Genomic DNA, 16,105 nt, shown 5'->3' on the forward strand with positions numbered 1-16,105 from the left:
CTTTAGGGATACTAGGAGACAAAATAAGTATATATATATATATATATATATATATGATAATTTGATAGATTTATCATGCATAATCATAAGATCATGATTGGAAATTGGATTATTTCAAAAGGGTAGGGTGAATTTGGCGTGGTTGCTGCCACTGGTTTCGTGACCAGTGGCTTGAATTTTAACTATTATTATTATTTTATTTTACATTATAAATTAAGTTTTGATCTATTGAGATAGGTAACTAAATATTAGGTGTATTATGTTATATGAATTGCATTAAATTTATGATATTGGAGAAAATTGAGACTAGACCCTAGGCTTGAAATTTAAAAAATATAAGATTTGATTTATTAATTGGCATCAAGATTTGGGAACTTGATTATAGATTTGTGTGAGTTTTTGATTCTAGGCTAGACATGGGTGTTGTTAGTTTTTAAATCTTATTGTGATTATCTATTTGACTAGATTACATTGATTTGGAAGCCCAACAAAATGGGAAGGCTCAAGTCCCGGAGTGATTGGTTGATTATTTGAAGAAAGTGAATTTCTAAACCTTAGTTTAAGCTTGGAGATTCTTGTATTTCCTTATTATATACACTGTGGAGAAATGAGAATTATACTGGGTTATTGACTGTATGATTGACCTTTAAAATGGATATGAGGGGTATAAAATGGCAATATAATGACTTTCATTAGTGTGATTGATATGATGAGCTTATTGACTTATTTTGGATATGTGAAATATATTTATTGATATTAGATGTAAAAATTATTACTAATATCATGCTATTATTGTGAATGGTATGAACATGAATTGATTGCATTGGTTCTAATATACTGTACTGAGACTGAAAATGATATAAAGCAAAGAGGTCAGGCCACATGCTCCGTGGCAGGTATTATGAAACACAAGGGGGCATGCCTAAGTTGTGGAATAATTACCTATATGATGTGCATTGCGAGGTCTTCACCGATCATAGGAGTCTTCAGTACATATTCAGTCAGAGGGATCTGAACTTGAAGCAACGTAGATGGCTTGAGTTGTTGAAGGATTATGACATGACTATCTTTTATTACCAAGGAAAATCCAATGTGATTGTGGATGCCTTAAGTAAGAATTCCTCTAGTATGGGGAGTCTTTCCACAATCCGAGTTGAGGAGCGACCATTAGGTAGAGATGTTCAGAGGCTAGCTAATAGCCTTTTCCGATTGCAGATTTTAGAGGATGGTTGTGTTCTTGCCTTTATGGAGGCAAGTTCTTCCTTGGTTTAGCAGATTCAGGTGAGATAATTTAAGGATGAGAAGTTATGCATCATTTGAGACAAGGTATTGAGTGGTGAAGCTAAGGAGGTGGTACTTGATTCGGAAGGTGTATTGAGGATTGGCGGTAGAATTTGTGTGCCTAAGGTGGGTGACCTGACTAGACTAGATGTATCATGATTTGAGCCAGAATTATTAGTGGTGTGGTATGAAGAAGGACATTGCAGAGTTCGTGTCCAAGTGTTTGACTTGCTAACAGGTACAGTGTGAGCACCAGCGGCATTAGGGTGTAAGTAAGAAGATGCTTATTCCCACTTGGAAGTGGGAAATGATCATTATGTACTTTATTGCGGGTTTACCTCCCACTGTGGGTGGTTATGATTCTATATGGGTGGTTGTTGACAGATTAACCAAATTCTCCCATTTTATTCCAGTCAAGGTGAGGTACACAATGGATAACCTAGTTGTAACACCCCAAAAATTTTTGCTAAGATTTGGATCATTCTTCATGTACGTATAGGATCGTACTAAATGATTTTAAAGTGAATGCATGAGTTAGGATCAATTCCTACGTAATTTAAGGGTATTATATGTGATTTAGGGTCATAAGGGATCCCTAAACCCAAGCCAAGTCCAAAGAATTTGTCTCGACTAAGTTTCCGAATGAGTTCGTATAAGGGTCAACTTCCAACGACCATAGCTCTTTTAATATAACGAACTGGGTGGACCACGACCTATCAAATTAAATTTCTTTGAGTCTTATTTCCAACGCCACCATGATTGCAATTTTTAGAGTTCGAAATCAGAAGTTATGACAGATTTATGACAAACTATAACTGCAGAAATTTTAGGCTAGGCGCTGGAGTGGCGCCCGGCATCACTATAGTGCCAGAAACTAGCCTAAGTAGTTTGGTCCTTGGTGCAACGCGCCACTATTAGGTGTGTAGGGTTTTTAAGCCCATTTTCCAGATTTCAGGAATTTCTAGCTTGGCGCTGCAGTGGCGCGGCGCGCCACTATAGCGCCAAGAGGGTTTTAGCCCATTTTTCCAAATTTTTGAGGAAGGGGAAATTGGACATTTTCCCTAAACTTATGTACACTAACTTGGTCACGTTTTGGATGATATTTTCAGCCCCTTGCCTCTCCAAAGAAACCCTAGACTCCACCCTCTTCTTTCTCAATCAATCCCCAACAAAAATCCTCTCAAACTCAAAGATTCAAGCTTTCCATTGAAGACCTAACATCAAGGTTCCTTCTAAATCTTCACCAAGGTATGTAAGGCTACTCAAAGTATGGGTTTAATCCAACCATGTGTCCTACATCTTCTTTGAGATTGAATGTCCATAAGAAATGACCTTCTTGATAGATTTATGTCCAAATGAGTCTTTTTCATCTATTAACTTAATTTTTGTTATGTTGATGTTGTTGAGTCAAGAAATTGATAAATGATTCATGTTGGTATGAGTTGATTGATATGAGTTGTTAAACATATTTTGTTGATTTTCTTAAATATGTCGATTATCTTAAATATGTTAATTATCTTAAATTGTTGATTTAGAGTCTTGGAGTCTTGATGAGTCCCAAAAAGATTTGCTAAATGAGTGGAGAAATGATTGAATAAGATTACATGTTGTCATAAATGCATATCTAAACTACTCTTGAAAGATGTGATTGGGATTGATCGTATAGTATGATTGGAAGAGGTTTGATTGTGATAGAATTGATAAATTGATAAGGTTCCAAATGAGACTTGTCGATATGATTAGATTGAGTTGATTGGATAGAGTTTTATGAGCATTAAGTCTTAGGAGGAGTATCAATCACCGAATTGATTAAGAGTAAGTAATAACTTGAATCTAATAACTACGTCGCCAAACGTAGGAGGGGATTAGACTGTTAAAGTTAAATGTTTCCCATATTATTGTCCTGACATGATAGGACTTGGTTGGTTATGGATCCATGATTGGTTGATTCGTTCATACCCTGGCAAGGTATGAATGGACGTGGCAACAACATCGCTTGTTGTACTATCATTGGCTCATAAGTGATGGTTGTCGGATAAGAGAAACTCCCATATAGGTCTTGATAGTACTTTGAGTCAGATTGGGTTGAATTGTATGTGATTGGTCTTGCCTACACCATATTCTTGTTTAGACTTTGGACACTTGATTGAGTTGTTCTTTCCCCTGAGTTGAGATTTTGAATTGATTTGAATTTTCTTGATGTTTGTTTCATTCGGCCATTTTACATACTCGTACATTCCACGTACTAACACCATTTGGCCTGTATCATTTCATGATGCAGAGATAGGTACTAGATATCATCAACTGGCGTACTGTTGAAGATTTATTCATTTCTAGCAAGTTGGTGAGTCCTCCCTGTTTCCGGAGGATACCAAAATTATCTTTTGCTTTGATTAGTTTCCTTTTATTTTGAATTGTGGTAGATATGGACCTGTCATCGGCACCTCCTAGATTGCTGATAGAGGCTTCATAGACTGTAGTGTGGATGTTGTTGAATTGCTTCGTTTTGACTAGTTTTATTCTTACTAGTTGTTGATTGGTTATGTGATTTGAGTCTTCCACCAATAAAATGTGACTGAATGGAAGTGTAATTGGACCAATTGGTTTTCTTGAAGGCTAGCAATGGTTTTCGAGTGCTGGTCATGTCTAGGGTATTATATGTGATTTAGGGTCATAAGGGATCCCTAAACCCAAGCCAAGTCTAAAGAATTCATCTCGACTAAGTTTCTGAATACGTTCGTATAAGGGTCAACTTGCAATGACCATATCTCTTTTAATATAACGAACTGGGTGGACCACAACCTATAAAATTAAAGGTCTTTGAGTCTTATTTCCAACACCACAACAATTGCAGTTTTTGGAGTTGGGAGTCAAAAGTTATGACCAATTTACGACAGACTATAACTGCAGAAATGTTAGCCTACAAAAATTTTAAGCTTGGCGGTGGAGTGGCGCCCGGCGCCACTATAGCGCCAGAAACTGGCCTCAATAGTTTGGTCCTTGGCGCGACGCACCACTATTAGGTGTGTAGGGTTTTTAAGCCCATTTTCCAGATTTCAGGAATTTCTGGCTTGGCGCTGCAGTGGCGCGGCGCGCCACTATAGCGCCAAGAGGGTTTTAGCCCATTTTTCCAAATTTTTGAGGAAGGGGAAATTGGACATTTTCCCTAAACTTATATACACTGACTTGGTCACATTTTGGATGATATTTTCAGTCCCTTGCCTCTCCAAAGAAACCCTAGACTCCACCCTCTTCTTTCTCAATCAATCCCCAACAAAAATCCTCTCAAACTCAAAGATTCAAGCTTTCCATTGAAGACCTAACATCAAGGTTCCTTCTAAATCTTCACCAAGGTATGTAAAGCTACTCAAAGTATGGGTTTAATCCAACCATGTGCCCTACATCGTCTTTGAGATTGAATGTCCATAAGAAATGACCTTCTTGATAGATTTATGTCCAAATGAGTCTTTTTCATCTATTAACTTAATTTTTGTTATGTTGATGTTGTTGAGTCAAGAAATTGATAAATGATTCATGTTGGTATGAGTTGATTGATATGAGTTGTTAAACATATTTTGTTGATTTTCTTAAATATGTCGATTATCTTAAATATGTTAATTATCTTAAATTGTTGATTTAGAGTCTTGGAGTCTTGATGAGTCCCAAAAAGATTTGCTAAATGAGTGGAGAAATGATTGAATAAGATTACATGTTGTCATAAATGCATATCTAAACTACTCTTGAAAGATGTGATTGGGATTGATCGTATAGTATGATTGAAAGAGGTTTGATTGTGATAGAATTAATAAATTGATAAGGTTCCAAATGAGACTTGTCGGTATGATTAGATTGAGTTGATTGGATAGAGTTTTATGAGCATTAAGTCTTAGGAGGAGTATCAATCACCGAATTGAATAAGAGTAAGTAATAACTTGAATCTAATAACTACGTCGCCAAACGTAGGAGGGGATTAGACCGTTAAAGTTAAATGTTTCCCAAATTATTATCCTGACATGATAGGACTTGGTTGGTTGTGGATCCATGATTGGTTGATTCGTTCATACCCTGGCAAGGTATGAATGGACGTGGCAACAACATCGCTTGTTGTACTATCACTGGCTCATAAGTGATGGTTGTCGGATAAGAGAAACTCCCATATAGGTCTTGATAGTACTTTGAGTCAGATTGGGTTGAATTGTATGTGATTGGTCTCGCCTACACCATATTCTTGTTTAGACTTTGGACACTTGATTGAGTTGTTCTTTCCCCTGAGTTGAGATTTTGAATTGATTTGAATTCTTTCTTGATGTTTGTTTCATTCGGCCATTTTACATACTCGTACATTCCACGTACTAACACCATTTGGCCTGCATCATTTCATGATGCAGAGATAGGTACTAGATATCATCAACTGGCGTACTGTTGAAGATTTATTCATTTCTAGCAAGTTGGTGAGTCCTCCCTGTTTTCGGAGGATACCGAAATTATCTTTTTCTTTGATTAGTTTCCTTTTATTTTGAATTGTGGTAGATATGGACCTGTCATCGGCACCTCCTAGATTGCTGATAGAGGCTTCATAGACTGTAGTGTGGATGTTGTTGAATTGCTTCGTTTTGACTAGTTTTATTCTTACTAGTTGTTGATTGGATATGTGATTTGAGTCTTCCACCAATAAAATGTGACTGAATGGAAGTGTAATTGGACCAATTGGTTTTCTTGAAGGCCAGCAATGGTTTTCGAGTGCCGGTCATGTCTAGGGTACCTTTCTGGGGCATGACAAAGTTAGTATCAGAGCATAGAGTTTAAGATTCCTAAGGAGTCTACGAAGTCATGTCTAGTAGAGTCTTGCTTATTAGTGTGTTGTGAACCACACTTATAATGTGAAGGCTATAAGACATTAAGAATTGTTTCATTTTTCCATACTCTGGATTCGTGCAATAGAGTTTAACTCTATAAAGATTCTTTTCTAATTCGTGCGTTTACACATTGCTGACAATGCCTCTAAAATGTACCGCAAGTCAGAGGAACGCCATCCACACAGAGGTACCACAGACAGAGATGCCCCCTCTAAGGACTAGGGTATGACTTGCAAGATATACTGAGGCACCTCAAATGCCTACTACTCAACCTATACCAACTTCGGAGGCAGATTTCTGGGGAGCAATTGCTATGCTCACTCAATTAGTGGTTGCTCGCAATGGTAACCAGAGTTTGCCAACTCTTAGTTCTAGTTGTCAAGAGTCGTCTGCTGCCATGAGGATTAGAGATTTTCTGAGAATGAATCCGCCGATATTCACGGGTTCCAAGGTTGATGAAGACACCTATAATTTTATTGATGAGATGTGGAAGATCCTGAAAGCAATGCATGCTACGGAGATCGAGGGGGTTGAGTTGGTGTCTTACCAGCTCAAGGATGTGGCAAACATCTAGTATAACTAGTGGGAACAAAGTATAGGTGAGGATGCTGAACCTGCTATTTGGGATGAGTTTGAGGGAGCCTTTCTTGATCACTTCTTTCCTAGAGAACTGAGGGAAGCGAAAGTAGAAGAGTTTGTGAATTTGAAGCAAGAGGGTTTGAAAGTTAAGGAGTATAGTCTGAAGTTCATCCATCTATCCAGATATGCTCCAGAGATGATCCCAGAGATGAGATCAAAGATGAGAAAATTTGTCTCCGGATTGGGAAGACATGTGAAAAAGGAGTGCAAAGCAGCATTATAGATTTCTGACATGGATATTTCCAGATTGATGGTGTATGCCCAGTAGGTAGAGGATGAGAAGAGGAAAGACAAGAAAGAGCATTTGAGCAAGAAGGAAAAATCCGCTAGACATGAGGGTGAGTAGAGGCAAATCAAGGGCAACAGGTCCTTCTTTCAGAAAAGGTCTTCCAACTATGCCCCATCTACGGCAAATGCACCTGCACTGCATAACAGATATGATCGATAGGGACAGAGTCATTAGAATTTTAGATCCCAGAGTTCTTAATCCCAGGCTAGTGTGGGTCAAGGTTCGAGGGGAAAACCACCATGCGGTAAGTGCGGTAAGCTCCACTTGGGAGAGTGTAGAGAGGGAAAGGTTGGTTATTATAAATGTGGCCAAGTGGGCCATTTTCAAAAGGAGTGTCCAACATGAGGATACAGAGCCCAATATTCTACCACCACACCACCAGCTAGAAGTAATTAGAGTGACACTACTTCAGGTACGACTGGAGGTATAAACCGTTTACATGCCATGAGTAATCGCCAAGATCAAGAGAACTCCCCAAACATTATGACGGGTATGATTCGAGTTTCTACTCTTGATTGTTATATTTTGATGGACCCGGTGCCATATTATCTTTTGTGTCTCCTTATGTGGCTAGTAAATTTAATAAAATTTCTGAATATCTTCTTGAGCCTTTCAGTGTAGCTACTCCTGTCGGTGATTCTGTCTTAGCTGAGAGAGTCTATAGAGATTATACTATGTCAATCTATCACAGGGATACCCTAGCTGACTTAGTTGAGTTGGACATGATTGATTTTGATGTGATCCTTGGCATGGACTGGCTTTATGTCTGTTATGCCTCTATTGATTGTAGGACTCAGATTGTTAAGTTCAAATTTCTGAATGAGGCTATCATAAAGTGGAAGGGTAGTCCTATCATACTTAAGGGTAAGTTTATTTCCTACCTTAGGGCTAGAAAGTTAATCTCGAAAGGGTGTACTTATCACATCGTCCGAGTGAAAGATGGCAATGTTGAGTCTCCATCCCTTGAGTCGGTTCCGATTGTCAATGAGTTCCCTAAAGTCTTTCCTGAAAATCTGCCCAGAGTCTCTTGTGATAGGGAGATCAACTTTGGGATTGATGTTTTTCCTGATACACAGCCTATCTCTATCCCTCCATATAGAATGGACCCTGCTGAGTTGAAAGAACAATTGAAGGATTTGTTAGATAAAGGATTTATTAGGCTGAGTGTCTCACCTTGGGGTACTCATGTCCTATTCATGCGAAAGAAAGATAGGTCCCTTAGAATGTGTATTGATTACAAGCAACTAAACAAGGTCACCATAAAGAACAAATACCCTCTCCCCAGAATAGATGATTTATTTGATCAACTTCAGGGTGCCACTTGTTTCTCAAAGATAGACCTAAGATCAAGTTACCATCAATTGAAGGTGAGGGAGTGTGATGTACCAAAGATAACTTTTCGGACCCGTTATGGCCATTTTGAGTTCTTGGTTATGTCCTTTGGGTTGACTAATGCCCCTGCAACTTTTATGGATCTCATGAATCGAGTATTTAAGCCATATTTTGATATATTTGTGATTGTATTCATTGATGATATTTTGGTTTACTCCAAGAATGAGGAGGAGCACGCCTATCATCTTAGAGTCATCTTGCAAACTCTAAAAGACCAGGTATTGTATGCAAAGATCTCCAAATGTGAATTTTAGCTTGCATCAGTGGCTTTCCTAGGCCACATTATATCTGGAGATGGTATTCAGGTTGATACTCAGAAGATTGAGGCAGTGAAGAATTGGCCCAGACCGACGTCCCCAATAGATATAAGAAGCTTCTTAGGTTTGGCTGGCTATTATAAAAGGTTTGTAGAGGGATTCTCATCCATATCATCACCATTGACCAAGCTGACCCAAAAGAAGGCTAAGTTCTAATAGTTCGATGCTTGTGATGAGAGTTTCCAGAAATTAAAGACCAAGCTAACCACTACTCTTATTTTGACTTTGCCCGATGGAACAAAGGGTTTTGTGATCTATTATGATGCGTCTAGAGTTGGTTTAGGTTGTGTGTTGATGCAGAGGGGAAAAGTGATAGCCTATGCTTCAAGAAAACTTAAGATTCATGAGAGAAATTACCCAACTCATGACCTTGAGCTGGCAGCTGTGGTATTTGCTCTTAAAATTTGGCGCCACTACTTGTATGGAGTGCATGTTGATGTGTTCACCGATCATAAGAGTTTACAATACATCTTCATCTAGAAAGAACTCAAACTGAGACAAAAGAGATGGCTCGAGTTGCTCAAAGATTATGATATGAGCATTCTCTACCATCCAGGTAAAGCTAATTTTGTTGCTGATGCTCTTAGCAGGTTATCTATGGGTAGCACTGCCCATATAGATGAGAGAAGGAAAGAATTGGCTAAAGAGGTGCATAGATTAGCTCGATTGGGAGTTTAGCTTGAAGAGAATAATGAAGGTGGAGTTAATATTTAGAATGGGTTCGCATCCTCACTCATGGCATAGGTAAAAGAGAAGCAAGACCAAGATCCCATCCTCCTTCAGTTGAAAGAGGTTGTTCAAAAACAAAAGGTGATGGTTTTCTCCAAAGGGGGAGATGGTGTGTTGAGGTACCAGAATAGATTGTGTGTCCTGGATGTTGATGATGTTCGAGAAAGGATTATGGCCGAAGTGGATAGTTCCAAATACTCTATTCATCTTGGTTCTACAAAGATGTATCATAACTTGAGGGAGGTCTATTAGTGGAGTAGAATGAAGAGAGATATCGCTGAATTTGTTTCCAAGTGCCCGAATTGCCAACAGGTTAACGTGGAGCATCAAAGGCCATGTGGGTTAGCACAAAATATAGAGATTCCAGAATGGAAGTAGGAGATGATCAATATGGACTTTATTACAGGTTTGCCGAGGTCCCAAAAACAACATGATTCAATTTGGGTGATTGTGGATAGAATGACTAAATCAGCTCACTTTTTGGCAGTTAAGACTACTAACACCGCAGAAGATTATGTAAAATTATATATTTAGGAGATCGTCAGATTGCATGGGTTCCCTTGTCTATCATCTCAGACAGAGGAGCTCAATTCACTTCCCAATTTTGAAGATCCTTTCAGAAGGGACTGGGTTCAAAGGTGAATCTTAGTACAGCCTTTCATCCCTAGACAGATGGCCAAGTGAAGCACACCATCTAGACATTGGAGGATATGTTGAGGGCATGTGTACTTGACTTCAAAGGAAATTGGAATGATCACTTACCTCTCATAGAGTTTGCATACAATAATAGTTATCATGCAAGTATTCAAATGGCTCCTTATGAAGCTTTGTATGGGAGGAAGTGTAGATCACTAATTGGGTGGTTTGAGGTTGGTGAAGTTGAGTTGATTGGACCTGATTTTGTTCACCAAGCTATAAAGAAAGAGTTATTCAAGATAGGCTAAAGACGTCCCAAAGACTTCAAAAATCTTACACTAATGTGAGGAGGAGAGACTTAGAGTTTGAGGTGGATGATTGGGTGTACTTGAAAGTGTCACCCATGAAGGGCGTCATGAGGTTTGGAAGGAAGGGAAAGCTTAGTCCTCGATACATTGGTCCTTACCAGATTGTGAGGAGGATTGGGAGTGTCGCTTATGAGTTAGAGTTACCTTCTAATCTAGCCGCTATTCATCCGGTATTTCACATCTCAACGCTGAAGAAGTGCTTGGGCGATCCTTCATTGGTAGTCCCCATTGATAGTATTGGAGTTAAGGATAGTTTATCCTATAAAGAGGTTTCGGTCTAAATTCTTGATCGTCAGGTTCACAAATTGAGGAATAAAAAGATTACCTCAGTCAAAGTCTTGTGGAGAAATCAATTTGTGGAGGAAGCCACATAGGAAGTTGAGGAAGATATGAAAGCTAAATATCTGCATCTATTCGTGCCTATCAATGAGAATGTTGGAGGTAATGTCCATTTTCTTGATTTGAATTGGTATGTCCATTGTTGAGTTTGAATAGTAAATTATTTTGAGAATTTGATTGGTTGAATGATTGAGCCTTGATTGTTAATTGTACCACGAGTCTATCCTTAGTTTACTCATCATTCGAGGACGAATGATCCCAAGAGGGAGATAATGTAACACCCTAAAATATTTTACTAAGATTCAAATCATTCTTCATGTACGTATAGGATCGTACTCAATGATTTTAAAGTGAATGCATGAGTTAGGATCAATTCCTACGTAATTTAAGGGTATTATATGTGATTTAGGGTCATAAGGGATCCCTAAACCCAAGCCAAGTCTAAAGAATTCATCTCGACTAAGTTTCTAAATGCGTTCGTATAAGGGTCAACTTGCAATGACCATATCTCTTTTAATATAACGAACTGGGTGGACCACAACCTATAAAATTAAAGGTCTTTGAGTCTTATTTCCAACACCACAACAATTGCAGTTTTTGGAGTTGGGAGTCAAAAGTTATGACCAATTTACAACAGACTATAACTGCAGAAATGTTAGCCTGCAAAAATTTTAGGCTTGGCGGTGGAGTGGCGCCCGGCGCCACTATAGCGCCAGAAACTGGCCTCAATAGTTTGGTCCTTGGCACGACGCGCCACTATTAGGTGTGTAGGGTTTTTAAGCCCATTTTCCAGATTTCAGGAATTTCTGGCTTGGCGCTGCAGTGGCGCGGCGCGCCACTATAGCGCCAAGAGGGTTTTAGCCCATTTTTCCAAATTTTTGAGGAAGGGGAAATTGGACATTTTCTCTAAACTTATATACACTGACTTGGTCACGTTTTGGATGATATTTTCAGTCCCTTGCCTCTCCAAAGAAACCCTAGACTCCACCCTCTTCTTTCTCAATCAATCCCCAACAAAAATCCTCTCAAACTCAAAGATTCAAGCTTTCCATTGAAGACCTAACATCAAGGTTCCTTCTAAATCTTCACCAAGGTATGTAAGGCTACTCAAAGTATGGGTTTAATCCAACCATGTGCCCTACATCGTCTTTGAGATTGAATGTCCATAAGAAATGACCTTCTTGATAGATTTATGTCCAAATGAGTCTTTTTCATCTATTAACTTAATTTTTGTTATGTTGATGTTGTTGAGTCAAGAAATTGATAAATGATTCATGTTGGTATGAGTTGATTGATATGAGTTGTTAAACATATTTTGTTGATTTTCTTAAATATGTCGATTATCTTAAATATGTTAATTATCTTAAATTGTTGATTTAGAGTCTTGGAGTCTTGATGAGTCCCAAAAAGATTTGCTAAATGAGTGGAGAAATGATTGAATAAGATTACATGTTGTCATAAATGCATATCTAAACTACTCTTGAAAGATGTGATTGGGATTGATCGTATAGTATGATTGGAAGAGGTTTGATTGTGATAGAATTAATAAATTGATAAGGTTCCAAATGAGACTTGTCGGTATGATTAGATTGAGTTGATTGGATAGAGTTTTATGAGCATTAAGTCTTAGGAGGAGTATCAATCACCGAATTGAATAAGAGTAAGTAATAACTTGAATCTAATAACTACGTCGCCAAACGTAGGAGGGGATTAGACCGTTAAAGTTAAATGTTTCCCAAATTATTGTCCTGACATGATAGGACTTGGTTGGTTATGGATCCATGATTGGTTGATTCGTTCATACCCTGGCAAGGTATGAATGGACGTGGCAACAACATCGCTTGTTGTACTATCACTGGCTCATAAGTGATGGTTGTCGGATAAGAGAAACTCCCATATAGGTCTTGATAGTACTTTGAGTCAGATTGGGTTGAATTGTATGTGATTGGTCTCGCCTACACCATATTCTTGTTTAGACTTTGGACACTTGATTGAGTTGTTCTTTCCCCTGAGTTGAGATTTTGAATTGATTTGAATTCTTTCTTGATGTTTGTTTCATTCGGCCATTTTACATACTCGTACATTCCACGTACTAACACCATTTGGCCTGCATCATTTCATGATGCAGAGATAGGTACTAGATATCATCAACTGGCGTACTGTTGAAGATTTATTCATTTCTAGCAAGTTGGTGAGTCCTCCCTATTTCCGGAGGATACCAAAATTATCTTTTGCTTTGATTAGTTTCCTTTTATTTTGAATTGTGGTAGATATGGACCTTTCATCGGCACCTCCTAGATTGCTGATAGAGGCTTCATAGACTGTAGTGTGGATGTTGTTGAATTACTTCATTTTGACTAGTTTTATTCTTACTAGTTGTTGATTGGATATGTGATTTGAGTCTTCCACCAATAAAATGTGACTGAATGGAAGTGTAATTGGACCAATTGGTTTTCTTGAAGGCCAGCAATGGTTTTCGAGTGCCGGCCACATCTAGGGTACCCTCCCGGGGTGTGACACTAGCCCAGTTGTATATTAGTTAGATAGTTCGGCTTTATGGTGTCCCAGTATCCATTGTTTTGGATTGGGGTTTAGAATTTTCTTCATACTTTTGGTAGGCATTACAGCATAGTTTGAGCACTAGACAGGATATGAGTACAACTTTTCACCCATAGACCGATGGTCAGTCTGAGCAGACAATTCAGGTGTTGGAGGACATGCTCCGAGCTTATGTTATTGATTTTGTTGCTAGATGGGATCAACACTAGCCTCTAGCGGAGTTTGCCTACAACAGCAGTTATCGCTCCAGTATCCAGGTGGCCCCATTTGAGGTTTTGTATGGTAGGCGGTGTCGATCTCCTATTAGGTGGTTTGATTTAACTGAGATGGACTCTTTATACATAGACTTGCTGAGAGATTCTGTGGAGCAGGTTCGTATGATTCAGGGTAGACTCTTGACATCCTAGAGTAGGTAGAAAAGTTATGCACATTGGAGAGTTCAACCATTGAAGTTCATGGAGGGTGATCACGTTTGGCTTCAAGTGTCGCCCATGAAGGGCGTGATGAGGTTTGGAAGGAAGGGCAAGCTCATCCCTCGATTCATTGGCCCATTTGAGATTTTGGCGCGAATTGGAGAGGTAGCTTAAAGATTTTCCTTACCACCTAGCTTATCGGCTGTGCATAATGTGTTTCATGTTTCCATGCTCTAGAAGTATGTTCTGAATGAGTCCCATGTGTTATCACTCAATTCAGTGGAGTTGGGTCAAGACCTGACATTTGAGGAGGAGCCTATAGCTATTCTAGATAGGAAGGTCCGTAAGATTACAACCAAGGAGATAGCTTCAATAAAGTTACAATGGAAGCACCATTCAGTCGGAGAGACGACTTGGGAGATGGAGGCTGACATGCGTGCCAGATATCCTTTGCTTCAAGTATTTTCTTTTACTTTATGTTCGAGGACGAACATGATTTTTAGTGGTGGATAATTTAATGACCTGTTAGGTCATTTTGAGAACTAGTCCTCTCTCTTTAATAAAAGACCTTTACGTATATTTAAATTGAGAATTTTGGACTATTCGATAACTTCGGTTAATTAGTTGATCAGTGATTTTAAATAATTAATTTAATTGATGGGCTAAAGTGTTAACTTATTTAATACCTTATACCACTTTTCTTATATTTATTAAAATAGGTTAGTAGGGTTTGTTACTTTAGTACATAATTAATTAGAAAAGAAAAGAGAAAGGGACTAGACAAGAAACTTACATGCGCGACGTCGAAGACAAAAAGGATCCACTGCAACGAACAAGTAAGTTTATAGTTGGTGGTAATATTATTATTTTATCAATATATTGTTGAATTATGAAAGCGACAGGAAATTGGTTTGTAAACAGATATAGAAATTTTGCTTTGGGGGATTATTATTGGTTGGTAAATAGAGGTGACTATCAGGTATGGGTATTTACATCAGTGAGATTTACTTTAGGTCTACTAGGAGACAAAATAAATAGTTATATATATATATGATAATTTGATAGATTTATCATGCATAATCATAAGATCATGATTGGAAATTGGATTATTTCAAAACGGTAGGGTGAATTTGGCGTGGTTGCTACCACTGGTTTCGTAACCAGTGGCTTCAATTTTAACTATTATTATTTTGTTTTATATTATAAATTAAATTTTGATATATTGAGATAGGAAAATAAATATTAGGTGTATTATGTTATATGAATTTCATTAAATTTATGATATTGGAGAAAATTGAGACTAGACCCTAGGCTTGAAATTTAGAAAATATAAGATTTGATTTATTAATTGGCATCAAAATTTGGGAACTTGATTATAGATTTGTGTGAGTTTTTCGTTCTAGGCTAGACATGGGTGCTGTTAGTTTTGAAATCTTATTTTGATTATCTATTTGACTAGATTACATTGATTTGGAAGCCTTACAAAATGGGAAGGGTCAAGTCCCGGAGTGATTGTTTGATTATTTGAGGCACAGTTTAAGCTTGTAGATGCTTGTATTTCCTTTTTATATGCATTGTGGAGTAATGAGAATTGGGTTGGGTTATTGACTGTATGATTGACCTTAAAATAGAGATGAGGGGTATAAAATGGCAATCTAATGACCTGTATTGGTGTAATCGATGTGATGAGCTTATTGCCTTATTTTGGATATGTGAAATGTCTATATTGATATGAGATATGAAAATTATTACTAATATCATGCTATTATTGTGAATGGTATGAACATGAATTGATTGCATTGGTTCTAATATACCGTGCTGAGACTGAAAATGATATGAAACAAAGGGGTCAGGCCACATGCTTCCTGGTAGGTTACATGGCTTGAAATGTCTCCTATGGGTTCCGGATTGTGATTTAGCAGATGTATACCGATAGGAAAAACATGCATCATTTCATTGTATTGCATTGCATTGCACCTTTCTGCTTGATCTGCTAGTGTTTCCTACCACACTCTAGGCTATCATTTAGAGTGTTGAGGTAGCTGTTACATTCATCTAGCGGACACCTCTTACTCTTTTATTATGTTTTAGTCCTATTCTAGAGACAAAGACATTGTGACTGTATTTCCTTTCATATTTTGACAATGTATTAGTGGCTTGTACACGTGACAACTAGTCTTGGGGAATTTTGAGATTATTTACTTGTTTTTGACTAAATTAAGCCTTGATTTTTCTCATTTACTTCCGTATTTACTTTCCGTTGGGTTTTAGGTTGACTTATTTTGGT

The sequence above is a fragment of the Solanum dulcamara genome, chromosome 8 (assembly GCF_947179165.1).
Source record: "Solanum dulcamara chromosome 8, daSolDulc1.2, whole genome shotgun sequence".
Taxonomy (NCBI): Eukaryota; Viridiplantae; Streptophyta; class Magnoliopsida; order Solanales; family Solanaceae; genus Solanum; species Solanum dulcamara.